The sequence below is a fragment of the Pristis pectinata genome, chromosome 30, assembly GCF_009764475.1.
Source record: "Pristis pectinata isolate sPriPec2 chromosome 30, sPriPec2.1.pri, whole genome shotgun sequence".
Taxonomy (NCBI): domain Eukaryota; kingdom Metazoa; phylum Chordata; class Chondrichthyes; order Rhinopristiformes; family Pristidae; genus Pristis; species Pristis pectinata.
The window spans coordinates 25,655,754-25,661,754 of record NC_067434.1 but is presented as its reverse complement, the minus strand read 5'-3'; positions in this window follow the sequence as shown (position 1 = coordinate 25,661,754).

Here is a 6,001-nt window from a genome sequence, read left to right as displayed (position 1 = left end):
AACAAAAGGAGAATGAAATGAGGCCGAGCAGTATCTACAACAGTGTAGGGACTGGAGGATTTGTGAACAGCAGGGTTAAAAAGTGAGCCAGACTGCTGATGACAAATGAACTGCTGAGCAACAATTACCACTCAGAAACTCAGGGACAATTCAGAGATCCCTGCCCATCTGTGGGGAGGGCTGTTTCAGCTCTGAGGATAAGATTGGTGCAGCCCAAGATTGTATAGAAAATGCTAAAATAGCGTTACATCAAATGCTGAGGACTATTGGGCAGGATCCAGAGTAGATAACAATGGAAGGCATTGGCAGGTCAATTGTGTTGCTTCAGAGGTTAAAAACAATATTAATACACAATCAATGAGTTATAAAACCCTGGGTTTATTCACTAAGGCAAACAATTAAAACATATTTGATTGGAAAAATCCATTTTAAAGCCAGTGGACGAGGTTCTGAAGTGAGCCCAGGGACTGGGTGAGACAAGTGGGGAGGGAATTGACCTTAAAGCCTTTCTGTGGGAATGTTCAGTTCCCACAGCCATGAATGCAGATTCCTACCTTGAAATCTGAGCTTGTTTAAAGTTGTGCATTTTGATAAAACTCAGCCTTCTCATGTTTAGTCTCAGTTGCATCTTCAGCCCCCTCAATATGAATGATTGTGTTGAAGATATTTTCATTTGTGCTTTTAATGTTTGTGTGGAGTTTGATTAAATCAGTGGAAGGCTATTTCCAATCCCCTTTTCATTTTCTATTCTAATAAAAAACAAATCCACCTTAATTATTTGTTTCCAATCTGGGGATTACTTTCCCCATTCCACCACTTCACTCCCTCATTTAATCTCCCCACGGCATGTGTTTATGGTGGAACTTTACAATTGCGAAAATGTCGTAAGGTGACATAATGGAGTGAGAGGTGGAAGCAGGAAGAGAATTCGGGACCTGAAGGTGTTGCCGCCAGTGGTGGAGCGATAGGATTCGGGGTGCATGAGTCCAAAACTGGAGAAGCACAGAGATCCCAAGAGGTTACATAGGGGCGACACCCTGGAGACAGTTAAACAGGAGGGTGGGAGTTTACAAGCTGTGTTTTACTTGACTGGAAGTCAATGCAACTTATTGTGCAGTTGGGCTTTGACACTGCAGATCCTTGTGTACAGTGTAAATGTGCCTTGGTGTGAGCTAGAAAATGGGCAGAGTGTAATCCACGAATCACAGAAATTTACAACACTTGAGGAGGTTGTTCAGCCCATTGTGACCATGCTGACAAACGTGGACTTCAGGTTAATCCCACCTCCTGCTCTCAGTCCATGTAGGGCTACGCTACTCAAGGGCCCGTCCAGTTACTGGTTAAGTGTGGAAGTGGTTTCTTCCTCTGTCACCATTCCAGGCAATGAGATCCAGACTCCACCACTGATGGACTTTTTTTTTCCTGAACTCTTCTCAAATACTTTTACCAAGTAATTTCAGGTACTGACCCCTCTGCTTTTGGAAATAAGTCCCGTTTGTCCTGTCTAGCCCTCTCATTTACAACTACCCCTTTGGCTCTAATTATTGTAAAGCAATAAGTCAAATTTTTGGTTTGTAGAACTGGTGGGGATGGTTGTACGATGGTGTTTCAACTACCTATTGATCATTTTAACAGGAGCGTAGCCGATTATTAATGTGCAGTAAGTTGTAGGGTCTATAGATGGCAATCTTGCCTCAAATATGCTGTTGTACCCCTTCAATAACTGAAAATCTCGATGGGGAACTCACTGTGAAGATTGTTATTGGGTTCACAATGGTTCTTAACAGGACAAGTACGAGTGTAACATTCCTGAAATTCTCCCACTGCTTTTCTTTTTGAAACTACTCAATGTTGATCTCTGATCTCAGAATTAGTGTAAAGAGAGAAAAAAGTAATTCTAGTTAGAAGTGAAGTTTCACTACTGCTTGGTTTTTGTTTATGGGCTGATGTTCCACGTAAAGAAAGAAAAACATTGCAGTGATATGGGACAGTTCATGGTTCCAAAGTTCCTCAGAGCCAATGAATACATTTTATTGCAGACACAAGGGACTTAAGATGCTGGAATCTGGAATCTGGAGCAAAAAACAAACAGCTGGAAGGACTCAGCGGGTCAGGCAGCATCTGTAGAGGCAAATAGACATTGACTGTACGTAGGGGAGTGTGACACCAGGCTCCAGCTTTGTGGAAAAGCCTGGGCCATCGCCAGCTGCTGCCAGTTGTGGACCGGTCTCCCTGTGGCTAAGCTGGGAGCAGACCGACTGTCATGGTTCCGAGTGCTGGTCCTCGATTCGGCTCCATTGATAGTGCCTCGTTGTGGAGTCCATGTGCTACTAATCGCATAACAACACACACCTGAGCCCCATCAGGACACTAGCATAAGACCCCTGGTTTCACTAGCACTAGTTGCCAGAGTATCGGTCAACCTTTGGGTATACTTTGTCTCCTGGCAGCTTAGAGCTCTCAACTCTAGAGCAGTCCTGGTTTCACTGTTCCTCTTAGAATATCCAGTTTTCGTGTTGGGACCCAACCTCAGAGCCCCGAGGCAAGATTCCTTCTGGTTGCTGCCTGTGTTTGGTTCTGAGGAAGCATCCCGACTCCAGTCACGTACCAGTGCGTCACATTTGGGTTCTCCACGATCTCGCTCTTCACTTGACATTGTGACACTGACAGCCTGACTGTTAGTGGCTGTCCTGCTGTACAGGGGCATTAACCAATCACTGCTGCTGAGGTAAAGTATCCAGTAACATGGCAGGAAACTGTATTGTGGAGGGCTGTGGCTGTCATGTGACAGCACTGCCCATTACCTGGTCGAAAGACACACCACTACCCATCAGTGCACACCTGACTATTGGCCTCTTTAAGCACCTTTGTACTTGGCCTTTTTAAATTACCTGGGCTGGACCCCTCAGCCCTCCAGCACTATAAAGAGTGCCACATGTGCTTGGCTCGCCCGCTTTTACCTGCCCCAAGGGATCACCCCACTTCATCCCATGCCGAGGAACTGTGGAACAGCGCTGGAGAGATCGTTGGTGAGGTGTGCACTGTTAAAAGGGTTGGGAGCATTTTAGTTAGTATCCCTGGTAGGACAGAGCCGTGTCTGCACTGAATCAAGGGGTGGTGGGTATTGTATTGTTTTTCCTTGATTGTATGTACCTAGTTTGTTGTGTGTGTGTATTTTACCCTGTTGTGATTTTTCCCACGCTCGCTACCGACTGTGTGTGTGTGTTATTCCCGTTGCCCTTTCTCTGCATTTGTCTTTTGTAAATAAATCATTTATCTCTAAGACTGTGTTCAGAGTCCTCGTCTTCTGAGACCCTGAATCTGTTTCACAACAGAAGCGAAAAATAAACAGAAGGGTCTTGCCCTGAAACGTTGACTGTCCATTTCCCTCCCCATAGACGCTGCCTGACCCGCTGAGTTCCTCCAGCAGGTTGCATGTTGCTCCAGATTCCAGCATCTGCAGACTCTTGTTCCCACAGAGTGGGGTCCACAACCCTGAGGCACTCAAAACCACTTGGCACCCATGGAGTGCAGCCGCCGATGTAAAGTGGGCAATCCCACAGCCACCCCACGCACAGCACGCTCCCACAAATAGCAGCGTGATAGTGAACCAGGTAACTTTGACACTCACCAACTTTTATTGATGCACCACAGAAAGCATCCTATCTGGATGTATCTTGGCTTGGTACAGCAACTGCTCTGCCCAGGACCGCAAGAAACTGCAGAGAGTTGTGGACACAGCCCAGCGCATCACGGACACCAGCCTCCCCTCCTTGGACTCTGTCTTTACCTCTTGCTGCCTGGGTGAAGCAGCCAGCATAATCAAAGACCCCACCCACCAAGGTCATTCTCTCTTCTCTCCTCTTCCATCAGTAGAAGATACAGGAGCCTGAGGGCACGTACCACCAGACTTAAGGACAGCTTCCACCCCACTGTGATAAGACTGTTGAACAGTTCCCTTATACAATGAGATGGACTATGACTTATGACCTCATGACCTCATGATCTACCTTGTTGTGACCTTGCACCTTATTGCACTGCACTTTCTCTGTAGCTGTGACACTTTACTCTGTACTGTTATTGTTTTTACCTGTACTACATCAATGCACCCTGTACTAACTCAATGTAACTGCACTGTGTAATGAATTGACCTGTAAGATCGGTTTGCAAGACAAGTTTTTCTCTGTACCTCGGTACAAGTGACAATAATAAACCTATACCAATACTTGTTCTAGTGGTTTGGAAAGGGAGAGCTCATCTTCTCCCTTTAGAAATAGTGCCGCGATAAATCCACCCCAGAGCATTAAACGTCAGTGCCTCTAGCGGCAGAGACGGCAGCTGCTGGAACCTGGAGCAGGGACTCAGCGGGACAGGCAGCGTCGTGGGGGGATGAATTGTCAGGACAATCCACCCCCCGCCCCCCCGACACAGACGCTGCTCGACCCGTTTGTATCTCCAACAGCGGCGCGCTCCCTCGCTGCTGTGGTTCCCTCAGCACCGCTTTCCCCCCCACCCCCGGAAGGTTAAGGTTTGCATCCTCAGTGCTGATCACAGGGCTGGGGAGGGAGTGGGGTGGGGAGGGAGCTTCAGCCTGGCTCCTACCAGTCCGTGCCCATCCCTCCGTCTGTCCGTGGGACCCAATTCCACAGCTCGAACCCAACCATACCAGTGGTGGGACCCATGCCCACCCCGTCAATTGCCTCCCTCAAACCCAACACGTCCCCGGCACTGACGGTCAGCTCCGGGGGTGATGAACCCTTTGGTCAGGTATCCACAGCGGGGGAAAGGAACACAATAATTTCCTCCATGAGATACCCCCTAGCTCCAGATACAGAGACCTTCATACCGCTCCCTCCCCAGCTCTGAGATCGAGATCTGCGCTGGTGTCTCTGTCTGAGAGAGCAGTACTGAGGGAGCCCGACACTGTCAGGGGGGCAGTGCTGGGCGTGCGCTGCACTTGTGGGCACAGTGCTGGGGGTTTGTTCAAATCTCACCCTCGGCCAAGATCCAAGATCCAGTCTGAAATGGCATTGGGAAGGTTTCACCCAGAAACAAGATCTGAATGGACCCTGTGATGTTCCCAGTGGGACCCCGATCAACTTCACACATCTCCTGGTGCCTCAGAGCACCGGCTCTTCAGGGACACCCCCCTACAGCCAGGCAGGAGACAGCAGTTACCGTGGAGCAGACAGGGAGGGGAGATCCTTCACACCTGCCCAGAAGGTCATGCAAGTTCTGGTCAACAAGACACATGGGGGACGGAAGGAGGGGTGGGGGTGATTCTGTGCTTTGGGGGATGGAGTGGGTGTTGTGGGAGGGACGGACTCACTGTAAACACCTGCAGGAGGGGCCTGCACTCGTCTCCAGGACGGAGACCTTGGAGTTGGTGGGCAGGGACTCCCAAACAGGAGGATGTGGCCATTTCACCGCCAGCTGACTGGGGCACGGTCACTGGTTACCACTGGGTGCGGAGGGGGTGTCCCAGGTGAGACCCTGCCCCTTCCACGGGAGTAGGATCTGTCGGTCAGCGAGGCCCGCCAGCCCATGGAGAGGAGACAGTGGAGGGTGATGGCCCCAGTGACGCTCCTGGTCCCTGGCCCACGGGCTCCCCCTCTCCTTGCTGTTCTCTCCCGGCGCCGGTTCCTGACTTCACTTTGCAGGAGGGTGCGGAGTGACGGTGAGGTTTCTGGGTGCACCAACTAACGTGGAGGGTCCCTGAAGAGCCGGCGCCGTGAGGTGCCAGGAGCTGTGTGAAGTTGGTCGGGGTCCCACTGGGAACATCACAGGGTCCATTCAGATCTTGTTTCTGGGTGAAACCTTCCCAATGCCATTTCAGACTGGATCTTGGCCAAGAGTGAGGTTTGTTTGTGGGGACCTGATATGGTGTTTGCACAAACTCAACCGGGTGATGTCTTGTTTCTGGGAAACCAATATTTAAAAAGCACATTCGTTTTGATAAAGTTACGAGAATCTTTCAACAGTATTTGAATAATACACAAAC